Source organism: Cervus canadensis, chromosome 28 (assembly GCF_019320065.1).
Source record: "Cervus canadensis isolate Bull #8, Minnesota chromosome 28, ASM1932006v1, whole genome shotgun sequence".
Classification (NCBI taxonomy): Eukaryota; Metazoa; Chordata; class Mammalia; order Artiodactyla; family Cervidae; genus Cervus; species Cervus canadensis.
In genome coordinates, this window is record NC_057413.1 from 13,538,864 (window position 1) to 13,551,762 (window position 12,899).

The window sequence follows — 12,899 nt, forward strand, 5'->3', positions numbered from 1 at the left end:
TGGGCTCCCTGTGTCATGCAGCAACTTCCAACAAGCTATCTATTTTACATATGGTAATACCCATCTTTCAGTGCTACTCTTCAATTCATCCCATCCTCCCTTCCCCCTCCGCTGCATCCACAGGTCTGCGGTCTATGTCTGCATCTCTATTCCTGCCCTGCAAATAGGTCCATCAGTACCATTTTTCTAGATTCTGTATACATTGTCTCACTCTCTCAATCATTTTAAGAAATTTTAAGAATCTGACCAAAAACCTAAATCTACTCTGGCAATTACATAGTTATAACAAGAAAAAGCATCATAGTTGTGTACAGGGCGACACACAGGAAACGTTTATTATTTAAAAAAAAAAAAGAAGAAGAAGACTGGAGAAAGATTTATATTTAGGAACTGTATAATCAATTTTAAAGCTGAGAAAAATGAAATATGGGGTTTATTCCTCCTGGGATTGTGAACAACCTCTATAAAAAGTATCCTAAAAGCTCCCCTTCTTTTAAAATGGACATTCTTGGGACTCAAACACAAGTCAATTGATGAAGAAACTGGATGCTGACAGCATGAAAAAGGTGAAAAAAAAATTAACCTTTCTTTGGTAGAAAGTTCCATCCCATGGAGGAAAAATAAAAGTGTTTGGAGGAGGGGAAGAGGAAAAAAAGGCCCCAGTGAGTTTAATAATTGCTGAGAAATCTAAAAGGGTGATAATATAAATCACGAGAGAAGTGCAATAGGGCAGCTATTCGAAATTTGTTTTTCACACATCTAGTGCAAAAACAACGGCTCTTGCAGGGAAGGTCAATCCACCCACACGTTCATCTCCAATCAAGCAGCATTTTGAGACTCCAAATGTGATTGCTAATCTCTCGCATGCCAAGATGAAGGGGTTTTCATTTCAATCTATCTATTACTACCAGCATTTTACATTCATTATGGTCAGGGGTTGAAGCGCAGACTAGGTGTTTGGCTGGTACAGAATTCCAGCACTTCCCTCATCACACTAGAATAGAATTAACATATTAACACGCACATGCGTACACACACACACAGAGACACACAAAACTATGCTAGAGCAGCATGAAGCATCTGACTTTATCTAGCCCAAGTAATCAGATTCAGACTTAAGACTTCCTTTACGACCTGACTTCACGCCCTTGAAACCCTTGCTGGGGTCCTCTCAGATGTCATAGCTTGCTGCATGTGCCATAACAAGGCACAGGATTACTAAGAAGCAAGAGGCAATTAGCAGAGGCCATCCTTGCTTTTGTGACTTTTAAGTCAGACCCTGAAACTTTCTTTACATGTGGCTGTGCCTTAATTTCCTTTCTACACATAGTTCGAGCACTTCATTTTAAATTATGAAATATAGTGTTGTTTTTGTTTAGTTGCTAAGTCATGTCTGACTCTTCTGCAACCCCACGGACTATAGCCCACCAGGCTCCTCGGTCTATGGGATTTCCCAGACAAGAATACTGGAGTGGGTTGCCATTTCCTCCTCCAGGGCATCTTCCTGACCCAGGGATCAAACCAGTGTCTCCCGCATTGCAGGCAGATTCTTTTCCACTGAGCCACCAGCGAAGCCCCATCAAATATAATATAAAGACAAAAAATGCATAAAACCAGTGTACACTTTCATGAACCCTTGAATAGTGACATAACCCACACTCATGGCAAGAAATAACAGACCAGACATGGATGGTCCTAGAGTCTGTCACACAGAGTGAAGTAAGTCAGAAAGAGAAAAGCAAATATCATATGTGGAATCAAGGAAAAATGGTTCAGATGAACCTATTCGCAGGGCAGGAATAGAGACAAAGAAATAGGATAGGAAGAGAATGGATGTATGGCCACGAAGGGTGAGGAGGATGAGCTGGGAGGTTGGGAATGATGTATGTGCCTTGCCACGTGTAAAACAGATAGCTCGTGGGAACCCCCTGTGTGATGCAGGGAGCTCAGCTTGGTGCTCTGTGATGACCTAGATGGGTGGGATGGGGGGGGGCGGGGAGAGGGGGAGAGAGGTCCAAGAGGGAGGGGATATATGTATAATATAGCTGATTCACTTCATTAAATAGCAGAAACGAAAACAACATTGTACAGCAACGACGCATGCGTGCTAAGTCATTTCAGTCGTGTCCTGCTCTTAAGCGTTTACCTGCAATGTGGGAGACCTGGGTTCAATCCCTGGGCTGGGAAGATCCTCTGGAGAAGGAAATGGCAACCCCCTCCAGTACTCTTGCCTCGAAAATTCCATGGACAGAGGAGTCTGGTAGGCTATACTCCATAGGATAGCAAAGAGTCGGACACAACTAGCAACTTCACTATTTTTTGTGACCCTATGAACTGTAGCCGGCCAGGCCCCTCTATCCACAGGATTCTCCAGGCAAGAATACTGGAGTGGCTGCCATGCCCTCCTCCAGGGGATCTTCCTGACCCAGGGATTGCACCCACGTCTCCTGCGTTGCAGGTAGATTCTTTACCCATTGAGTCACCTGGGAAGCCCTTATTATGCATACCTAAAATGTGGTTGAATTTATGCTTGAATTTTATTGATGAAATTCAAAGAATATATTCCATCAGGTCTGGCTTTGTTTTGCTTCATCTTTGCTTGTATCTTTAAGATTGATTCACATTCTTCCATGTACGTGTAGTTTGTGCTATGCTTCAGTTGTGTCTAACTCTTTGCAACCCCAAGGACTGTAACCTGCCAGGCTCCTCTGTCCATAGGACTTCCCAGGCAAGAATACTCCAGGCAAGAATGGAGTGGGTTGCCATTTCCTCCTCCAGGGTATCTTCCCAGCCCAGGAATCGAACCAGTGTCTCTTAGGTCTCCAGCATTGGCAATTATTTTTTATTGCTGCATGCATGCATGCTAAGTGGCTTCAGTCGTGTCTGGCACTATGACCTCATGGACAGTAGCCCACCAGGCTCCTCTGTCCATGGGAATTCTCCAGGCAAGAATAACGGAGTGGGTTGCCATTTCCTTTCCCAGGGGATCTTCCCGACCCAGGGATCAAACCCTTGTCTCTCAAGTCTCCCTCATTGGTAGGGAGGTTCTTTATAACTAGTGCCACCTGGGAAGCACTACTACTGTTGCATACTACGTTCCAATGCACGAATATGTCACAGTTGGCTTATTAAATTGAATTTTGATGGGCATTTGGGATATGTGAAAGTGAGAGTCGCTCAGTCGTGTCAGACTCTTTGCAACCCCAAGGACTATATAGTCCATGGAACTCTCCAGACCAGAATACTGGAGTGGGTAGCCTTTCCCTTCTCCAGGGGATCGTCCCAAGCCAGGGATTGAACCCAGGTCTCCCACACTGCAGGCGGATTCTTTACCAACTGAGCCACAAGGGAAGCCCATTTGGGATATAGATATATATACATAGCCTATTACAGGGCAGCTTTGAAAGGTGTTAGCCAAATTATGGTATACATAGCCAGAAACTTATGGAGGGTATAAGCTTGGAGTTACTGGATCATACTGCATATGTATGTTTAGTTTCACTAGTTTCCATCCCACCAACAACACCTAAGAGTCCTGTTCTTTTACATTTCCAACAACACTTAGGTGTTTTAGGTTTCAGGTTTTTTTGCAGGTCTAGTTGGCATTTGTTTCCTTTTTAAATAGAATAGTTGGAAATAGAAGCCCTCATTGGGCTTTTTGAACATCTTATAATTTCATACTCACTGACTCATTCTAAAGGTCATCAAAATTCTATCTTATCAGTGTGCACTATTAGAGAGCCCCTTATTTTAGAATTTATTGAGGGGATAATCTGTTAGTTATCAGTTCTAAAGGAGCTATTACACTTTTTAAAATCTGGACAAAAGTCTTGAGAAAGGAGACTAAATGTATCAAAGACCCAATAGGCAGCAGACCTATATCTAAGACAGAGAAGAACAAGCAGTTCTGCATTATCTGTAAATCAAATAAATAAACACCAGATTCGGTAGGGGAAAAAAATCAGATCTTATTAATGTGGCTGAGAAAGTTAATCACAAAGAAAAATCACTCTGAGAAAAGTGGTGTAGGAACATCGAATTAAATAAAGAAAAAAACCTCCTCTTCCTTCATTTCTGTCTCCTCCCACACACACACACAGATATACACACATACACACAATTATTTCACTCACCACCTCCAGCACTAATTAGTGAGTGACTTCCTTTCCCTGGAAATGCTGACAAGTTCCAGCTGAATACATTTTTAAAGAAAAGAAAACTGAAAATTGTTTGAATTTGAGTTAATATTTTTTTTAAGAGTCTGTTTCTCTTGTGACCGAGTTCTATACATACAGAGCTAAACCCCAAATGGGCATTATCTCCACAAGGGATGGACAGGGCTCTGTATGAAGATCCAAAATATGTTTCCTAAACAATTCTTTTGTTTTCTATTTAGAAAAATGACAACAACAATCAATTTTTATATAAAGGCATAGAAACTTAACATGGTCAATAGATACCTCTTCATCCTTGATGGAGCATTTGCTTTTCAGGCTTTCAGAATCAAGACTATGGCTTTCCTTATCTAGATCTATTTAGACATCAAAAATAATCAAAAATTCAATTTATCCCTTATTTTGGAGATTATTTACAATGGTGTATTTCATCTCTCTGGCAAGATTCTACAACGTGTAAGTTAGATCAATAGTAAACTGGCAGATAGAATATGAATTGATTGCCTTTCTGACATGAACTCATTTGCAAACACAAGTAGGGGATTTTAGGTAATATTACTAGGAAATGGACCAGTGGTTCACAATTACCATATCTGTCTGGGGGAGCTCTTTAAAGCACACATTTTAAAATGCACATATCCTAAAAATTCTGATTCAACAGCACTGGAGTATCATATTTATTTTTTAAAATTACTCTAGTGACTGTGAAACCTAGACAATGTTAAAAACCAGTGAAATAAGGAGGAAGAAGAAAGATGGAAAAATCAAATGCCAGGGACCAATCTCTTAAGTTTGAGGCTCTCTGAAGGTTATTAACATTGGAGTTAGTATTTCAAATTTATGGTGTGAGATGCTCATAAAACTCCTCCCACTTTCTCCTTTCCCCTCCCAGCCACTATAATAGAGAAATATGACCACAAGCTTGTCAGTCTGAACCCTATCTCTCTTGAGAAGGGCTATATTTCAGTTGAGTTCACTTTCCCCCTTTCCACAACACACAGGATTTTATTTCTGGGGGGTTATTAAATGCATTCCACAATGTTCTGGTTTATGATAACTTCGTTCTACATACTCCCATCATATCCAAACATTTCTGCTTTTTCAAATATGAAACAACTGAGGAATGAAACTGATCCAACGTTACTTTTTCAAAAGCCATAATAATTTTGATGTATCTCTTTCTTTGAAGAAAAATATTATTGTGTACTCTATTAAAAACGGGACGGGTCACAAAAGAAACAAACAAACCTTGAGTGAAAGCCTGTATAGTTTAGCAGTCTTGCAAACCATCAAAATTTTACTGGGATAATACAGACTAAGTGAAGTAAAACCAGAATCCTAGTTATACCTAACCATATACTGACCAGGTTCCAACCCAGGCTGAAAACAAGGAATCTGTTCAATCCTGCCTATACTAACCCCAGGCTACTCACTCTAAGAAAGACATTTCCAGCACTAAATACATAAAAGCAAGAGGCGGGGGGGGGGGGGGGGGGGGGGGATGCCAGTAAATCAAGCTATAAAATAATTCACTATAATTTTGTATTTTACCTTTTCAAATAATAAATATTTTGCCTTCTGGACCAAAAGGCATGGTTTCTATTAAAGTAGCACAAGCTAAAATATGGTCATTCTAAAAGACTATTAAAAAAACAAAGCATCAAATGATTGCATATAACCAAACTAGAATTTTATGATCAATTCTATAAAAATAATAATTAATCTCCTGAATTCTAAGTGGCAGACACGTTGCAGAATAGGAAACAACAAGAAACTCATTGATAACAGATCATTAAGGAGCAATATGCTTTTCTTGAGTAATAACAAAATGTTGTTTCCTTCTCACTAAAAGCCACAAAACTATTAGCTAAAGCATTATTCGAATGGCCTATTAAAGCCAAGGAACTAATAAAAAAACATGAGGTTATTACTTTCAATGATTAAAAATCGCCACCCATTATAAATATATCCAGTAATCTGAAATTGCCTAGAAGGAAATCGGATGTAGATACCATTTTCTGGATGAAAACTGTCTTCTTTTCCTTTACTAAGTACTTTCTCTTTTATAAGCAATCTCTGTCTTTTCTTCCTCCAATAGGGAAATAAACACAAACATTACAAACCAGTGCAGTGATATCCAGTGTGTGTTAGTCACTCAGTCATGTCTGACTCTTTGAGACCCCATGGACTAGAGCCTGCCAGATTCCTCTGTCCATGAAATTCTCCAGGCAAGAATACTGGAGTAGGTGGCCATTCCCTTCTCCAGGGGATCTTGCCAACCCAGAGATGAAACCCAAGTCTCCCACATTGTGGACAGATTCTTTACTGTCTGAGCCATTACCTTCAGAGTAAATACTATCAAAAAAATAAAAACATTCCAAGTTTTCCAGGTAAAGTCATTCTCATTCCTTCCCCTTGTTCTACACATTAAACATACAAAAGCTAAGCCATTATAAGTGAAATAAGATTTTAAAAAAACACTCATGATAAAATTTGATTGTCAGAATTAGAATATGGACTTGTTTTTCCCCAACCAGGTAAGAGTGCTAAGTGTACTGTTCTCCATGTGGCCAGCAAACTAGGAAAAGTTTAATTTTTTTCACCTACATTTGAGATTCTCAGGGGCCTTCCCTATAACCCTTGAAAGCAAAGCTACTTATACTCCTGAATGGAAATAATAGTAATAAGTTTAGAAAATAGAGCCTCTTCAAATTATTATAAAATGTATTTGTCATCATTTGTCATCATAAGCATGATTGTATAAACTAGTAGCTAAGAGCTAGTGAATTTCTCTGATCGTAAATTCAAGTCTTAATATTGACTTTTCACTTTGTGATGATTTCTTATTAAAAAAAAAAAAAAACAGTGTGAGGGTATGGTGTGGCAGAACTAAATATCACAAGAACTATTCCAGGTACAAAAGTAAAATATGTATTTTAAATATTTAAATATGTAGTTGAGTTTCCAAAACAAACAAAAAGATGGGATAGCTATCCCTAAAGTCTGAAAATATCTAGAAATCTTGAAGCAAAAAATAATAAAACAATACCTCATATATGATGGTATATAACACAACCCAAGTGAATCTACAGTAAATTATCAAATTGAGTAAGACATGTCAGCAAAATTGCTAGATGTAGTTATGATGTAAAAGTCAAAACTCATTTATATACAAATAAAACATTTAACTAATTTAAAATATTCCATTTGTAATAATACCAAATATTAACTATTTAGAACAAAAGTCATGAAAACCTGAGAGAAAATGATCAACTTTCATTTGAAGACGTAAGGAAGATGTAAATAAATAGAGAACTTATCATTTTCATGTCTTAGAAAATTCGATACTGAAATACTGGGACAATGTCAATTCTTCCCAGACTGAGCAAGAGTTGGGACAATTTCAACCAAAATTCAGGAGAGACTTTATGTGGAAAATAACATGCTAATTCTAAGGTGTGTATGAAAGAGCAAGAGATCAAGAAGAGTCAAAACACACCTGAAGAAGTCAAGTGAAGGTTTGTCCTCGCCAAATAGATGACAAAGCCATTTTTAATTAAGATGGCATAGAATTAGGGTGAAAAGTGAAAGTGAAAGTCACTCAGCCGTGTCCAACTCTTTGCTACCCTATGGACTACGCAGCCCATGGAATTCTCCAGGTCAGAATACTGGAGTGGGTAGCCTTTCCCTTCTCCAGGGGATCCTCCCAACCCAGGGATCAAACCCAGATCTTCCACATTGCAGGCGGATTCTTTACCAGCTGAGTCATCAGGGAAGCCCAAGAATACTGGAGTGGGGAGCCTGTCCCTCCTCCAGGGGATGTTCCTGACCCAGGAATCGAACCAGGGTCTCCTGCATCACAGGTGGATTCTTTACCAACTGAGCTATCAAGGAATTAGGGTAGATAGAGTCAAATAAACTAATAGAACACAAGTGAGAACCATAAAATAGACCCAGGTAAATATGAACACTGAAAATACAATAGAGGTGGTATCACACACCAATAGGAATGAAGGGACTATTGAAACACACTGGGATAAGCAACTGCTCCTTCAGGAGAAAAATGGACTTGGATCTCTTCTTCACACCTCATGAAAAAACAATTACAGATTGACTGAGGACTTAGAACTTTTAGAAAAAGGATGTGATATAATGTTTCTTATAAAAAATTTTCTTTTTAATTGGAGGATAATTGCTTTACAATGTCATGTTGGTTTCTGAAGATGCGTTCTTAAACAGAACATAAAGAGTGAAAACCCTAACCCTAATTTTCTTTAGATAAGTCATCTAAAGCTCAGAACATTTCTGTGGATCAAAAAATATCTAATAGAGGATCAAAGTGCCAGCCACAAAGTAAGAATGATTTTGCAATAGCATATAGGTCATCCCAAGATAAGTATGAGAATGTTTCTAATAATTTTAACTAATTTTTAATTTCATTATTTTTTAAAAAAGAAAGAGTATTTTATATGTGATGAAAAAGACAAAATGGATTTAAAAAAGAGATGAATGGACAATATATACAAAAATATCCGCTATATTAAAATAATCAAGGAGAGGAAATTAAAAACCAAAATGAGGTAAAATTCTGGCAATAGAGTAATGGTAGGAAGGATAAAAAGCAACAGGAACTCTTCTACAGTGTGGTCAGAGGATATAGTTTTAAAAAGCAATTTTGGCATTAGCTGCAAAGCTGGAGAGCTACATAGCCTTTAATTAACAATTCTACTGTGCAAATACATGAAATCAGTCTAGAGATTATTATTTTGTTCATAACATTATAGCCAGAATAGAAATTAATAATGCATCACAAAAGGAATATGCCTTTGAGATAACCTGGCACCTTTGTAGCAGGAAACAGGCACAATAATGAAATAGCATTATTTATGATAGAAAAAACAAACGCAAGCAACATACATGTCCACCAGCAGGAGAACTGGTAAATAAGACAAATATACAATGAAATAAATGCATTCAAGCCTTACCGTTCTTATCTAACAGAGTATCCTTGTTCCAGAAGCTTCTGCTCTGGTTAATTCTCCCTTTCCCTCTGGAGAATAAAATCTGTTATTTCTGGCTATCTGCCCTCCACACTGTATTTATATATAATTGACCTATTGGATTCAAACCGTGGTTTTATTTCCAAACTAGTAAATACCTGAGAGCCTTATCTATTCTGTCGTTTTCCACTTCCATTCTGCACCTCACAAAACAGAGACACACACCCGTTTCTTGTCATGCTCTTCACTCCATCTCCAAAATAGTCAAGTCTCTTAAAATACCTACAGAACTGTCCACTGCCTCTCTGTGACAACAGCTTAATGCCCTAAAAACCCTAACGATGTTTAAGACCAAGAAAATGGTTTTTTTTAACACCTGAACAAGAACAGAGGATGATTAAGATACAAATTTTACATGCTTGCTTATTTTATTTCTAATTATACTCTTAGTAAACAATGTTAATATTTAATAGGAATGACTTTGTCACTCACAGCTTTTGCCCAGTAAAAACCAGAGCCCCCAGCATTTTATTGGCACTAAAGCAGTCAGCTGTGACACGGGATAACAGCAAGGGTAAAGAAATTCTGCTCCGTTTCTAAATTAAATGTCTCCTCAATGACTTGAACGTTCAGGTAGAAATAGCAGTTGCTCAAAGAAATTGGCTCCTTTACAATGAAAAACAATCAATAGAGCATTTCCCACAAATCCAAGGAGACTGGAACATATGTAGAGGAGACCACAATAATTTTATAAGTGTTGACAATATTACCATAATAGAGTCACCTGTTTAAACCACTGCTGACCCTCATGCATGTATATTTATCATGTGGTTTCAATAACCCGAAGCAGACACTATACACGTAATCCAGCAAGAACTGTGAGGATCACTCATACCTCTCGCTTGTAGATGAGAGAGCGTAAAATGACTTACTCAACAAGGTCTGTTTCAACGGCGGCACCTTTATCCTCCACACCCAGTCACAAAACTAGTTACTGGTGAAGCTCTCTTGTCAGTGTGGTCCAGTGTGTTATGGTGCCTATTAAACAACCAATCAGTTTTAGGGGCTTTTTATCTCACAAAATGATTTACAGACCATTTATTAAGCTATTTTTTTTTCCTTTTTTTGTTTTTGGCAGTGCCATGTGTCATGAATATTCACTGGAAGGACTGATGCTGAAGCTGAAACTCCAATACTTTGGCCACCTGATATGAAGAGCCGACTCATTAGGAAAGCCCCTGATGCTGGGAAAGATTGAAGGTGGGAGAAAAGGGGATGACAGAGGATGAGATGGTTGGATGGCATCACCGACTCAATGGACATGAGTCTGAGTAAACTCTGGGAGTTGGTGATGGACAGGGAGGTCTGGCATGCTGCTGTCTATGGGGTCACAAAGAGTAGGACACAACTGAGCAACTGAACTGATGTGACATGTGGGATCTTAATTCCTCAACCAGCGATTGAACCCACAGTGGAAGCATGCAGTCTTAACCAGTGGAAGTCCCCATTGAGCTATATACATTAATGCACATAAAAATATGGCCTGAGGAAAAATTTCTCTGGTAATTTAAATTTGCTACTTGTCTCTCAACTAGCATGACATGTGTCCATGGACGAGTGATTTTATTTAAAAGGTATATTTTCATCTATATATTTTAGCTGTACATAAATAGACCCTAACTTCAGGTCAAGCCATTTAATGACACATCATCGTTGTCACTAAAATCAGTTGCTTTTATGTATCTATTTCTGTATGGCCCCATACTAGGCACCAAGAAAAATCAGAATTTTGCAAATCCTTATAGGATATGCAATTTAAAATAAAATGGAAATGCACATATTGAAGACACTAAGATCAAATACAGACACTAAACATAAGCATGTAAGTATGTTTGATTACATCAAATGGAATGAGAGGAGGTTTAAAGGTTTCTTTTTAAGACAGTTAAGGTTTCATGAACATCTCAATCTTTCCATCTTGAAGATTTATTTCAGCACTTGGGTCTGAAGAGGAGTCTTAGTATGGAAAAGGAGCCTGTAGTCCAGGGTTTCAGAGAAAGAAAACACTCCAGAAGAGACTATATCATGGGGTAATTCATTAGAGGGACATGATTACTAAGAGGCCAGTTCTATGCAGTGGATCTCCATGTATCTGAATATTTGAAAACAAACGTATTTCATTAATATGCCACCATCTGCTGAGAACCCATTCATCTGGCTTGTTGTTGTTCAGTCGCTAAGCCACATCCAACTCTTTGTGACTCTGTGGCCTGCAGCACGCCAGGCCTCCCTGTCCCTCACCTTCTCCCAGATTTTGCCCAAGTTCATGTCCATTGAATCGGTTATGACATCCAAGCATCTCATCCTCTGCTACCCTCTTCTCCTTCTGCCTTCAATCTTTCCCAACATCAGGGTCTTTTCCAGTGAGCCGGCTGTTTGCATCAGGTGGCCAAAGGACTGGAGCTTCAGACTCAGCACCAGTCCTTCCAATGAGTATTTAGGGTTTACCTCCCTTAACTATCAAATAGCGTTTTTTTAACACACATCTTACTCAGGAAGACTTCACTTCGCTTTGAGTTCCTAAATAGGCCAAATCAATAATTTGGTAATACTAAATTACCAGTTTAGCACTCCACAAAATGTTACTGGGCTTCCATGCTGGCTCTGATGGCAAGAATCTGCCTGCAATACAGGAGATCTGGGTTTGATCACAAGGTTGGGAAAAAGCCCCTGGAAAAGAAAATAGCAAACCACTCCAGTATTCTTGCCTGGAGGATTTCATGGACAGAGAAGCCTGGACGGCTACAATACATGGGGTCGCAAAGAGTTGGACACGACTGAGCAACTAACACAACAATAATCCTTAGAAATCTATATTAGAGAAATGTTTACATTTAAGAATAGTTACCCAGTCTTACTTAACTCCTAGTAGCAAGCAGTAGCTATTCTTTTTCTCTAAGCTATTCTTGCAAAGAGGAAACTCTTATCATACTAGGTTCTCTCAAAATGATACAGTTCTGATTCTTTACAGCTAGTGGTTCTCCAAAGTGTGGTCTGGGGAAGAGGACCAGTATCACCTGGCAATTGTGCAAAATGGAAATTCTTGGACTCCACCCCAGACCTGCTCCATCAAACAACCGAGGGGTGAGACCCAGCCATCCGGTTTAACAAGACCCTCAGGTGATTCTGGTAAACACTCAAGTTGAAGACTACTGCTTTGTACCTGTCTGATAATAACACCATTCACGCTTGCCCTGGTCCCACCGTCAGGAAAAGTATTTCAGTTCACCTGTGGAAACAATATGAGAAAAACAAAATTTCTTTGTTGCTGTATCTTCACACAGAAAATGACATATTTATGTTGGTCAATAAACACTCCCCAAATGGATTAATATTCTTAAATACTCCATACTCATAAACTTTCAGTGTTACAAGAATTGTAGATTGCAGTGTTTACAAGCATGTTCCAATATATTGTCAATGAAGCCAATACATTTAACAAGCTCCCGAGGGTCTTCATTCTCTCCTGGGCCTCACACTGAAAAGAACACTAATAGGCTGAGATCTCATAGCATGCCATTTAAGAGCTGTCCTTGGTGTGTAGGAGGGCTGGTGGCCCCAGGAGGAAGGTCTGGAAAGAGTCTCCTAGAGGGTCTGACAGTTTAAAAAAAAAGCCTGAGATTTCCTTTTTGCTCATCAGCAGGCCTTGATGGTCAACTTTCCT